Consider the following 14,978-nt stretch of genomic DNA (forward strand, 5'->3'; position numbering starts at 1 on the left):
TTGATTAAAAAACACATCAAGGATCAAAGTATATAACCATTTGAGAATAAAATATTACTACGAAAAAAAATGAAAATAATTTACCTCGTTTTAGATTGACCTCGTGTAACGCATCAATTGAGATATATATCTACTGGTACCTACTGGTACCTTTTATTTCAAGTTCACTGGGATACATTGTGTCAACATACATGTACGAATGGACATAACCATTGTTGATTGACAATATGTCATCGATATATCTGAATAGCTGTTGAAGGCCATCAGTGTTTTTTTTTAATGTATAATCTTTCGAACATATTCTTATTCATATAAATAAAAAATAAGTATGCTTATAGCGTGGCACAACTGTTACCTATTAGGATTCCAATAAATTGTTGAAAGATATGGTACTAGCAGACCTATTTTTATATTCATATGAAGCAGAATTTGTGCGAAATCTTACGCTTGAAAAGAAGAAAACACTTGCTCTGGCCTTCAACTCGACATTTAGATATATCGACGACGTATTGTCAATTAACAATTGTAATTTCCATTCTACGTCGAAACGATATACCCTGGTGAGCTTGAGATAAATGATACCACAAAGTCTGACACATCTGCTTCTAATTTCGATATTTTATTTGAAAAAGACGTTAATGGTATTCTAACACCACGCTATATGATAAACGTGATGACTAACTTTTCTATCTTCAACTTCCCTTACTTATGCAGCAATATACCTTCAACACCTGCATACGAAGTAAATATATCTCAATTGATTCGATACGCAAGAGCATGCTCTACGTATGAACAATTTTTAAAACGAGGTAAATTATTGACAAACAAGTTGATGAAACAAGAATACCATCAGTCTCGTTTAAAGACATCATTTTAAGTTCTATGGTCGATACAATGACCTTTTCAGCAAATACAATTTCAAATTCTGACTGACATTTTTCATACTTAATATTTATACACTGAATTTACGACGGAATTTTTCGTTATTTCATCATCATGACAAGGAGCACACGGCGGGTGTGACTGGTCAGCAGGGGATGCCCACTCCTCCATGGCACCTAATCCCACCTCTGATTTTCAGAGGTCCGTGTTTGCTCTGCTCCTATTTTGTATTGTTTTATGAACTTTGGTATTGAATACTGTTCGCTATCTCCATATCCTTCAACCAAAACCCACATTAGATATTGTCAATCAGAAACTAAATCATCTTTTTCAATGACAATTAAAGAGAACTTTTGTGTACAATCAGAATGTCTTAAAAAAAATTTTTCTAATGACCTATGACAACGTATGTTTTAGTTTCGTTTTTATTGAAAAAATAAATTGTAAATGTTAAAAAAACGGGACTTAATTTTTCACGGGGAATTGTATATAAAGTTGAAGAGTCGTATAATCTTATGTGTTTATTTTGGTATTATTTTGATTTCAAATGTTGGTCCATTGCCAGGCATAATCTCCAACAGAATCCATAATATTTATGAAATTATGACGCCAGTCATAAGATCGAAGTCCCTCCAAATTATTTTATTTACTACCAAAATATGTGTACTTCATTGTTACGTGAATCAAATAGATTTAATGGAAAATTGCAGTTGTTTTCTGCAGTTTTTAACACGTGTACGCACATTTACAAACTACGATATAGGTTTTGTTTATATGAAATACTTTTTTCACATTTAATGCATTATTTGTATAAGTGATAAAATCCTGTGTATTATTATTTCCATAAATAAAATATAATTTTTGAATTGTAAATCGTTTCAAAATATCGTAATATGACAGACATGGTAGAGAATTTGTGTGTCAAAATGCATATATCAGAGCTTTACTTTAATTGTATATTTTTTTAAAAAATAAAAGCTTATGCTTAATCTGGCCGGCTAACTTGTAGAGTCTGTCAGCCTTACGATCATTAGTTTTTACATATAAAATAAGAGGGAAAAATGATTTTATATAGTTTAAAAAAAAAAAAATTATTTATATTGCTTAGCATCAGAAATGTAAACCAATCATGTCATGTTACGTTATATGTCTGTGTTATTATACCGATCTGTCATTTCGATATTGGTGCACGTTGTTTTAACTCACAATATAAAAGAATGCAGTGCTTAAATAGATAGGTTATGTTTTTCGATATAACCCTAACCGTAATTATAAATATGGAATACCATAAAATGTCTGAATTTATTAGGCACTGGGATTGAAATGTTACAGCACCAACAAGAACAATAACAATAACGAATAAATATGTCAATATAATTATGTTGGTAAAGAGGTCTCTAATCCAATCCCCTCTCCAATCAATCTGAACCTTGTACCTTCATATTGACAAATCAATATAAAATGCAAATGGACCTGGGGCTTATGTAAGTCGGTATCAATGAGTAATGAAAGGAAAGGAAATGCACTATTTTTTTTCGATAAACTTATCTTGACTAATACCGTCCACGGTAGCTTAGTTGATAGAGCGCTTGATAGTTGAACAGGGGATCGTGAGTTCGAATTTCGGCCGCGACTGACCAAAGTTGAAAAAATGGGTAGCAAATGTTCCTTCGCATAGGGCTTGGCAATTAAAGTAAAAGTCACAATTCCTTCCGATGAGATCTTAAAAACAACTGAGGTCCCGTATCACGACAGGTGTTGACACGATAAAAAAGCCCCGCTGCTCAATGACCATGAGTGCAGAATTTATATTTGAAACCCTTCGCCGGTACATGGTTACATGAGTTACAAATTCCCAAATGTGACGTAAAACAACATACAATCTTGACTAAAATGTCACTTCGATTCAGTACTTCCAGTACTTTGATTGTAAATGTGGGAAACCCAAATGTAACTGCTTTCGATTAGATATATAATCGAAATTCAAGGCTGACAAGAGCAGAACGTTTGACTTTAGAAAATATTGTTGATGTTTGGTAAATATTTCATGCTTATAACTACTATTCTATTTGCTCATAATTATGAATATATAATTTGCTTATAAACATTTAATGGCGATATTTATCGACATGGATATGACTAAATATCCGATCAACGTCTCCATTTTTTGACTATAAACAAGGCTTAAAATTATTCACGTTTTACTGACTTGTTCAAGGGATATATATACGAGGGGTGTTAGAAACGTTCGCGGACAAGTTCTATTGTGTGAGCGCGCTATTTCCACGAAACCGGTCAAACTTTCCAGATAAAATTTTAACCAATTTTCTGATAAATATACAAATATTTATTGCTTTCCGGTGATCATTGAAAAATATATAGCTTAATTATTTTGATAAAACTTGATTCACGGAGCATGCTACATTTTGACACGTTTACATCACAAAGCCTCTTTATTAAAACTAAAAATTGCACAATTGAAGAGCAAAGAGATGTATGATATTTTACCTGTCGCTTAGTATTTACAAAACGTCACTGGGAGAAATTTGGATAAAATTGGAGGGTATATGACTGTTTAATAGCCAATGATCAACGCTTAAAAACACAGCCAAAAATCGGAATTTCATTGAGCGTCATGGAGCACTGCACTACGTAAAATTATGTGTGCAGACAGGAAAATGTCTAAAAAAAATAATAATGTTCTTGAAGCTGCCTGGAATTTCATACCCATACAAAAAATTTTTTTTAAATGGTTGTAGCTTTGTACGAATGTAAGGATTAACATTTTTAATGATTAACTCCATCGCTACTTCAATTAATACCCCCTTATCGCATGGTTTTGCATAGTTATATAGTTTCCTTACCTGATCGACTAACTGCATTTTGAAGATCTCAAATAATATCCGAATCAGAACAATCTAAATCAGTACAAAAGACATTATAGTGGAAAAGTAACATGTCTTGATATAGATATAAAATTTTAAAGTAGAAAAAAGGTAAGAAAAATCTGAAGAAATGAAAAATGTATAGAACTGAATCAAAACTTAACGGGTTGAAATCTGGTTGTCACGTCGCTTACGTCAAGTGATTGCTCCGTGAATCCCATGACCTCATAGTAAAAATTGTTTAAAATTTCAAGATTTTAGTAAATGGGCCTTTTTTTTTTTATACATAATAATAAACAAAATGTAGGAATTTATTTAGACATAGGTCATACTTCACAATACACGATAGATTTTCCGTAATTCAATGTGTCCGCGAACGTTTCTAACAACCCTAGTATATATATATATAGTATATATATATATATATATATATATATATATATATATATATATATATATATATATATATATATATATATATATATATATATATATATATATATATATATATATATATATATATATATATATATATATATATATATATATATATATATATATATATATATATATATATATATATATATATATATATATATATATATATAGCACTAAAAATGAACAACAACACGAACAATAAAAATTGTCAATTTTTCGGGACGCCCTGTCCCTTCCTCAGGACAAAGAAAAAAGTTAAAAAGTCATAAGAACAACTGAAAAAAGAGAAACAAAAACAACTAGCACTACTACTAAACTACTAAACACTAGATATTTTCATACTTAATTACATGTTGAGTTGGAAATTTTTAAGAACACTAATAAAGAAAGAAATCCGGACCGCTATGAAATGCTTCCGGTCTATCGGGTATACTCGGGTGAAGTGCGATTTACATAATTGAACGAACTAATTATGCTAATTAATTACTACAATGAAATAAGTTTCATGACTTCAAGTGACTTAACCTTTATTAAAACCTTTTAATCAATTTCACAGCTCAAATATCAGTTCAACAGATTTTACATGACAATAGGTATTACTATATCAAGAATTGATATTATTTTCCCAAATTGTCTTTTATAGCTTAATTATTAAATATCAGTGAAATCAATAAAATTATTGTAATGTAAAAATGATTGATTAATTGTATATTGTTTAACGTCCTTCTCGAGAATTTTTCACTCATATGGAGACGCCGTAATGTAAAAATTATAGCAACAATATCCAGGCTATATGTTGGGGTATCGCATGAGTTAATCACCAGAAAAAATCCTTTTATCCTTAATAAAAAAGGTGTACCATTTGAATGATTTGATTTTAGACACCTGTAAGCAATCTCAAGAAAGTTTGGAAACATTTTGAAATCTTTCAGACATTTTCCTGTCTTCATACATTTTTTAACATCCTGATGCTCTAATATTCAATGACGTTGCTCTGTAGGTTTTACTCATTGATATCGATTATCTTTCTTAAGCAACTTAATGGTGTGAATTAAATTTGGTAGCAACTAGCAACATAAATATCGATAATTTTTATCCGAAACAACGATGCTATTTTTATTTTTTTTTAAATCTTAAATGTATTTAGAAATGTAACATTCCAAATAAATGTGGTACTTCATTTTGTGTCACGCGTTTTGCAAAAATCTCGACGCAAAATATTATAATCCCATTCATATGTAAGAAACACAAAGTCTAGACTTCCAACTGAAACCTGGTGGAATAAAAGACTGGACCTCTCTGACATTAAGAAAGTAACGAAAGCTTACAACGTCATTTGAATTATTTTTAAATTTTAACTAAATATAATGATACCAGTGATGACTTTAACTTTTCTATCATCAACTTTCCTTAGATACCGGTAGCAACGTATCAGTTTCCTGCATAGCTATGGTCCATCGATAACGACATTTGGCTCTAGTCTTTGGCACTCCGCTTTTTCTTCAAAGGTTTTTAATTAAATCTTTCGGATTTCAAACGTTTTGGCACAAGTATCCCTGAAGAGACATAATTTGTCGACATGCACATCTAGTGGATCAATATTGCAAATTAGGTACCGTACAAGATTTATTTATCTGCATATGGGTTTACGTCTCGACCCTCAGGATATCAAAAATCTTATCTTAAGTCGTATTGTATATGATCTAATGAATGACCTTGTTTGGAAATGCAGTCTGTCGTTCAATCGTAATTAATATTTGCACTGTATCTGAAAATAACATTCAAATTGTTACGCTATTATTTTCATATACTGAATTGTTTACGAATTTCCCTGGTTTGATAATGCATGTAAATTACCTCATGAGTTTGATATTTACAGAATTGACGACAGTTTTACCGTTATTTCCCGATCATGACAAGGGGCACACGGCAGGGGTGACGTCGCCCAGCAGGGGATGCTCACTCCTCCATGACACCTGATCCCACCTCTGTTGTGTTAGAGGTCCGTGTTTGCTTAGCTCCTAATTTGTATTGTTCACTTTTGATCTTGAATATTGTTCGTTATTCCAATATATTTCATACAGGGGTCTGTGTACCTTTCACTTTATATATTTTAATCTTGCTATAGTCGTTGTCACATTTAATTTTACACATAGAAGACGACAGTTAATTGTACATACGACGTATGAATCACTTGAAATACTTATTGTTGGTTACAAGTATGCAGTTTAAAACCACATTTTAAAATTGATTTTCAAGTTTTTAATCTATGAGTTTTATAGGGTTTTGCAGATGGTGTTCCCACTGAATGTGACACTTCATAGGTTCAGGATTCAGCACCCAGTGTAAAGTACGTCAGTGTTCTCAATGTCAGGATGACACAGAATTCTACTGTAACACGTGTAAACAGGACACGTGTCTACAGTGTAAAGAGAAATATGTCATAGAACTACAAAACAAATACCACGATGTTTTAATTTATCGTGAGAAATATGAATGCACTCCAAAACAACTGACATGTGCGAGACACCCAAACAAATTCTATGAAAGGTATTGTCAGTCATGTAATCTTCCTGTATGTGTTTAGTATAGTATACCTCGATACATAACAGAGAACCAAAATGGAGATGTTATTGCGTCTGACTATAGGCGTGGTGGTAAAAATATCTTCTCCTACACAGGATCTGGATCACGCTTAAAACCACGTGGTATCTGTTCAGATCCGCTATTACACATCCTGAGGCCTGTTCAGCAAATCGAACGAGCGCTCGCGAAAATTCGTTCTGCTAAACAAGCCTCTTACCTGTGTAGATGACTGACACAACAACACGGGCTAGACTGACAGGATGGCCTTAGTTATGATGTAAAAGGCATCTTTTGTGGGTTGGAAATTCAATATCAACAGATTTTGCATATACAAATATATAGAGAGGCAGAACTATATGACAGGTCATTGTAAATAGCTATTTAGATCACTATATATATTTGATGTTAAAAAACCTGTTTACTGGAAAACAATAATTATTAATCCCCACCCATGAAGTTCAAATCTTCAAGGATGATGTATTAGATTCTTCAAGTGACGAATAACAGAATTGGCTGAGAAATATTTATACAACGTGAAATATTTAATTGAAAATTAATGAAAAAATTTATACATCCATAGCAAATTTATAACATTTGCTTTTAAAAAACCATATACGAAAGTATGGCAATATTGCATATACAGAACGACTAGAGAGTGATATACAAGGATATAACTAAGGATAACTTACGAAGATCGCACACCTCTAAAAAGGTTGATGAAAAAAATTTAACTCAAAATATAATGCAGTGTGAACATGTGTAAACGTGTCGGTGAACTTACTGACCTAATTAAGTCACAAACACCACTTCCAGATGTTATATAAAAAGGATGCTCTCTAAATACCGAATGCATTCGTAAGGTCAAGATCTAGTAGATGAAAGGTTCCTAAAGATTTTCAAATTAAGAAAGAATTCCTTAAATGATGCTTTCTAACTTTAGCTTGTTCATACAATGTGTTTCAGGGCATACTTTGTAAGTTAACAAGATGAAAAATCATATAATTATCTTAAAAAGTCATTTTCATTGAAAAATCAAGACTATCAGTCATGGTTATGTATCAGACAAAGTAAATACATCCAGATTGCCTACAGTCTTTCAGAAAACTGTAATTTGTATGTTCTTAGTCTGTTAAAATATTGTCAAATTTAATATAGGTATCGGGGCTACCTTTTCTGCAATTTTAAATTGAACTCAATGAAAATACTTAATTTTCTAATTATTCGATTAACAGCGTAAAGTGCGGGAAAAAGAAAGTTGAAAGTGATTATGACGTCAGAATGAATCTAACAGTAACAAATTAGTCTTAAAACATTTACTAGAGCTTGACCTTTATTTAAGAAATAAACAACGTTATACAGTGAACATGACGTTATGAATAGCAATTGCTCTGCTGGCTGATTTTTTTTTCAAGAATATCAGAGGAAATCCTAACTTGCATAAGGACGCAGCGTCCTGTCTTCAGTAAAGAAAAACATACGGCTTCAAAATCAGTAAACCTGATCAATGCTCCTTTTCTCTAATAAATCACAAACAATTTATAAAGTAATATTCCCTCTCAAACACAGTAATCTGGATACAAGCAGCGCCGTCATCAAATTTTTGTTTTGATGCAAGTGTGACGTCATCGATCACCGTTATTAAAACCCTCAGACAAAAATCAATAATTTAACACTATGATGAAAAATGAGAAATTCAATGCTTTTTTTTTTAAAAATGATTATTAGAATGCTTTTCTATGATATTTTTATTTTTGTTTTTCTATTTATATTTTTAATAGCTGAAATCAATTTTCTCTTTCTGAATGTTATTACCCAAGTGTGAAGAGTTATCGTTCATTGTACTAATATGCATGATACGAAAAAATAAAAATATTGCAGTTCTCTACAATTTTAAAAACTTTTATTATACAATTAAATACATTGACCGAAATTGAATTTTTAAAGATATTAATTACCAATTTAAAATCTAATGAATTTCCCTTTTTTTCAAAGAATATTATCAAAAAACTTATTTTTATTCCTCTTACGAAACATTTCATATATATACTTCTCAACACGTTTTGTAAGTGTAGTAGAGATTGTTCTACACGAGTGTGATAGAGCAATTGCACTCATAGCAGGAGCAGTTGCGTCTATAATCCTATGAACGCAGTTGAAGCCTGCAGGTTCATAGTGGAAGAGAGCAGTGGATATGCAAATATAACAGTTTGTTTGTTAACGGTGTCCAAAAATAGGGGCGAAATAAATGCTTGAATTTTGCAAGTTAATCCAATGCACACTTTGGAGTAATCTCTGGAGCTACAGTCTAAAAGCTGGAAATGATAGCTTTATGGGTCGCTACCTTTAAGAATTTTTTTTATTGAAACATAATGTTAATTTTTTATAAAAGATCAATTAGACCAAAAATCAGAGAAATAAAGAATACTCTTCACGGAAATGACATATCCCATCCTAAATATCCAATATACATAATTGAGTTGTTTTTATTTTGCAAGCGAATAATGATATTTCATGTCATAGTTTATGATTTGTTTTTACAAAGACTATTAGGTATCGATATTTAAAACTGATTTAACGAATGTTATATATTTCTCTCATTTAAAAAATGTATGTTTCAAATCAATGAAAAATCAACAATTTTAAAATCGGTAGTTTTAAATATTGTTACATCAATCATGTTCGAGGTTATGAATGTGCTTTTAAAAAATAAATTATCAAACCGTCTGACGATAAGGAATAAAACCCTTTATTTTTAGTTTAATAAGAATGAATGGAGATAACGAACAGTAAGCTCAAAGTCCTAAAAACGATACAAAATAGGAGCAAAGCAAACATGGACCTCTAAAACATCGGAGGCGAGACAAAGTGCCATGGAAGAGTGAGCATCCCCTGCCGACCGGTCACACCCGCAGTGTTCTCTTTGACTTGCCTGGAAAATAACAGAAAAATTAGTTGAAAATTAAGTGTGTAAATAATGGCCTAGCGATTATTTCGAAAAATGTCAGTCAATATGTGTCTAAATTGTATTTGCTGACAAGGTCATTGTATCGACCACACAACTTACAAAATGATGACTTTAAACGAATCTGAAAATATTAAGATTAAAAAGAAAATAGTAGGAATTTGATCTACATTACCATGAATCTGCATTTGTTGTTGTATATTTTCGACAAAAAGTAAAAAAAAACCTACTTTGAGATGAAACATATGGAGATAATAAACAGTATCCAAAATCAAAAATCTATAAAACATAAGAAACAGGAGCAGAACAAACAAGGCCCTCCAAAATATCAGAGGTGGGATCAGGTACAATGAAGGAGTGAGCATCCCCTGCTGACCGGTCACACCTGCTGTGTGCTACTTATCATGTTCGTGAAATACCGGGAAAATCCATCATCAATTCAGTATAAATAATATGAACTAACAATTAGTATAAAAAACACGTCAGTCAGCATTTGACTCAACTATATACGTATTTTACCTCAAACACAAGTGGGATTGCATTGGCGCAAAACAATTTTAGCGCTTGCACTTTTCATTAAAATATATAAATGTAATAATTTTTTATGTATACTCGTGTTTGACTTTTTGGTTTGTCAAACACGGAAACAGAATAGCACTCCCGCATATAAGTAAATATTCGTCAATTTTACCGTGGTGTTGCAATCACATCGACGTTACATAATATAATTTATTTTAAATACTCATGTGAAAGAAATGGAGTATTTACGCATTTTATTCCTATTAAAACAATGCATACATCGAACGAAAAATACTTGGATAAACGGTCATCATAATCAGGTATTGTCTGCAAGCTCAATCGCCATGCTTGAATTCAATGTTTGCTTCAACACCCCTACTAATGTTATTGAGATTTAAATTCAAGACAAGTGGTTTAGGTTGATCTATTCAAAGGTTATAGGGTAGAACCGGTTTTATAAATAAAATTGGCAGTAAACGTGATATTGCTATAGCCTGTTTCTTTTGAAAACATGTCCTGTAATAAATGTTTCCAGACCTTTCTGAAAGACTTTCATGATTTTCAACAGAAAAAGGTTAGCAAAAGGAGGGGGTGTTAAAATAGAAATATATCTTATACTTTTTGGCTAAAATAAGACCTATTCGCTGGTAAAAAAATGTGCATTATCATCTACACTGACAAAACCTTTGTTTGCCTCATATGGCTATTGTTATAAATGCGCACGGAGGATCTTACCACGAGCAACTGACCAATCGTAGAATGAATAGCAACGTTTACACAAAAAACATGTTTACATTTTACTTCGAACACGTATAGTCAATCTACGATCATGTTAATGGACTGCAAAATAAACGAACAAAATACAAAGATGAGAAAATATGAAAGATGTTACGGGCGTTTTTAATTCATTGTTAAATGGAAAAATGTTTTATTAATAAAATGTAATTTGCGTCTAATTCAGAACACCTTGCTTCAACGGTAAGGAAAACGAGCAGCATCCCTAATGCATTTAAATGGAAAAACCTTTTTTTTACGTTCGTGTTCACGTGTTCGGCCAAGGAATTCACCTTGCAAATGTATTCATTGATAGAACAACAAAGGAATTAATACAGACGCAAATCGCTTTTGCAGTGTGCCTTTCAGAAACCTAGACTTTCGCCGTTTATTTAACAAATGAATTTTTTGTCGTTATAAGCATGAAAGCAATATTTAAAAAAAAAATGCTTATCATTAACCATAGGATTTTCCTTTTTTCAAGCGTAAAATTCCTGTAGTATTCGTAGTGACGCATAATGCAATACTCCATCAGCTGATTGGCCAGTTAAAATCATGCTGGGCACTCATTTGCTAATCTGACGCCAAAAAATATAGTCCCGGTTCCCATTCAAAAAGTTTTGTCCAAAAAGAAATTTTAATTCATGACTGCAGAAAATGGTATCATAGAGAATAATTATTTAAGATTGAATGAATGTAAAAGAGCTCGATTGATTGAAGTACATTTCTACAGATGTTAACAGCTGATTCTAGGGCGGTAAAAACTGAAGCGCAACACAACTTTTCTGTTTATCATGTCTCCACGTGCAAGTCACTTCCTAGCTACATTTCCGTGAATAATTTACCCTTATCTCTCTTAAGTCTTGCTTACTCTCACCAGAGCCAGTGCTATTCTGAACTCATCGGCTTTTATAATTTGCAGAATACCGACAAATGAAAAGGTTCCGAACAATTAGGGGTGATCAAGGCGATAGATGATTGACACGCAGAGGAGACACAACTTTGAAGGTGCTAATGATAAGTAACGGGCAACAACTACCGGGGTAAGATTAGATTAATTAAATAATAATTTGGCAGGACTTTCTCGATAGATCCTACCATGTACAATGCTAGTGTGTTTATAAAATCCAACGACCTTTAAGCATTACGTAATCGCGCGTTCCGATTTACATTTACTTATGTGATAGCTTTGAACACACACAGCATATAATATTTAGAAATCCGTTAGCTCACAATAGATTTCAGCGTTCAATGGCTCTTGCGCCAATTGCGCTAAAATTAGTACTGAGCCAAACATTCTCGTTTTACGGTATTCATTATCCTTTATTTGCACTTAATGATTTTCGAAACAGAAAAATCAGCAAAAGAATAAAGATAAAATTACATTGCATTATATGCATAAGATTAAGTAGAATAATTCAATATAGAATTTTTATATTTTATTCCCCTTGTAAAAGAGATGAATCATGTTTGAATAATAAATTTATAGAAATAAAGGCAGTGTATCTGCTTTTCAAATTCTTCCGGTATATTCAAACTTTTTCAAACAGATTTACTCAATTATCGCCATATATATAGAACACTTCAACTTCATCAAGATATTTGTTTAGTGTATATTTCGTTATGTAAAGAGATTTGATTATATACACATAATTTATTGGCCTACTAAATATAAAGTGGTCGTAATAAATGGATTTTTTTTTAAGTTCATTATACAGGACACGGCATAGTAAAGACATTTAAAGAGTGTTTTTTTGCAATTATAACTATTGATATCATTTGTATGCACCCTCTCCTTAGCAACTGATCCGTCCTCTTGCACTGGGTTTTAAACAGCCTTGTTTATGCGAAGTGCACCTGTTGCATAATTTGCTGGTAAGATATCTTTCATGACTGTTAATTTGATCTTTTTCATTCACCAACAAACATTTACAATAAAACGAATATAAGAATTAGAGAATTTCTACAACAAGGTAAGTTGTACTATTTTTCATACTTTTTATTTATCAAAAGCTTCATTTTGGTTTTTGTGTTTTTCTTTTATGTTACTTTATTTTCATTATGTAGTATCGAATGATTTCCCTTATATGCAGCAATATACCTTCATTACCTGCATACGGAGTATATATGATAGGGCTGTTTAATAAATAATGTCCTCGGTGCTCAGAAAGAACCAAAAGACGCTTTTCAATGATTTAGTCTTCATCATTTTACTAATTAATCTGTTTTAAGTAAAATACATGTCCGTAACATTTTTTATCCAATTTCTGATTGTTTTTAAAACTCATTTTTGGGTATGACCCTTAGTATAATGGAAAATGGCAAATCCAGTGATTTCCCGGACTTGTTTCTTCCCTCTTAAAGGTGTTTTTTTCAAGTTTGGAAATAGAAACAAGTCAAAAGATCAAAGATCTGGCAAATATTGTTAATGTGAAAAAAACCCATTAACTTTCTGTTTATCCCGAAAACCCCTTTACTCTTCAGGGCATGCAGGTTTGGACGCTGTCTTGAAGAAATTCATTGTAGTGGATTCCTGATTATGGGTTCTTCCTCTAATAAACCTTTTGATTTTTTTGCAAAAAATAGCTTTCTAGACTCCTCCAGAAATTAAACTGTCTCTCCGAATACGAATTTGAACAACAATACCACTAATTCTTAAGAAAATTACATATAAATCTGTCTTTGTGTTCTTGAATAACTGTGCTCTTGTCAGACATTCGCCGTTTTTATCAAGTACATCTTATGGTAAATTTTGTTTTGAGGGTTTTAATCAATAGATTCATGCTCCAATATCTGTTTGAAAATAAAACAAGCGTGGATAACTTAAATTACTGATATTTTAAAATAATTGTTAAGAATTTCGTATACGCTGTCGTTTTCACTCATTTTTCAAAGTAAAGGGTGACCTTTGAGTACCAAGCTTTTTTACCGTCAAACATTTCTTAAAAACAGTGTAAACTACTCCTGATATGATGTCTATCAAATTTGCTATGTGTCTTAAAGTCAATCATACATCTTCAAATATTATTTGGCAACCAGTACATAAGTTGTTATAATTTTTGTTGGCAAGGAGGGTACACATTTTTGATGCCCATTATATAATTTTTTATCATTGAAATCCACCTGCTCTTTTGTCTATAAAACAGGCATTGGTTGCTATAAATGTCATATATTTCAGTGAATATTTGTGGTCACATAAACTGTTATAAATTCATGAAAGATTCAATAAAGAGAGAAAGTCAAGTTTAATGTCATATGATATCTGTCAAGTTTAATGTATGTTATATAGTTCAGGACATTATTTATTGAACAGCCCTCGTATCTCAGTTGATTCGATACGCAAGAGCATGCTCTAGGTATAAACAATTTCTAAAACGAGGTAAATTATTGACAAGCAAGTTGCTGAAACAAGAATATCATCAGTCTACTTTAAAGCCATCATTACGTAAGTTCTATGGTCAATACAATGAGCTTGTCAGGCTGTCAGCAAATGCAATTTATCATTGAGTCAAAGCTGACTGACGTTTTTCATACCAATTGTTAGTCCATTATTTATACACTGAATTGACGACGGATTTTTCCGTTATTTCCTGATCATGACAAGGAGCACACGACGGGGGGGACCGGTCAGCAGGGGATGCTCATCTTCCTTGGCACCTGATACCACCTCTGATGTTTCGGGGGTCCGTGTTTGCTCTGCTCTTATTTTGTATTGTTTTATGGACTTTGAGATTGAATACTGTTCGTTATCTCCATATTCTCCACGATTATATCATAAACATACATAAAAATCTACAAGATTGTGAATCTCAAGCCAAGGTAGAGACAAAAATTCTTTATATCATAGTAAGCATAATTTCTGTATTAATTCCTAATTATTTTTTAAATTAGGTATTCTGTTCTTTTGAACACAAAACATACTCATTTTATTG

The sequence above is a fragment of the Saccostrea cucullata genome, unplaced genomic scaffold (assembly GCF_032062105.1).
Source record: "Saccostrea cucullata isolate Sc308-1 unplaced genomic scaffold, CSIRO_AGI_Scuc_v1 ctg398, whole genome shotgun sequence".
Classification (NCBI taxonomy): Eukaryota; Metazoa; Mollusca; class Bivalvia; order Ostreida; family Ostreidae; genus Saccostrea; species Saccostrea cuccullata.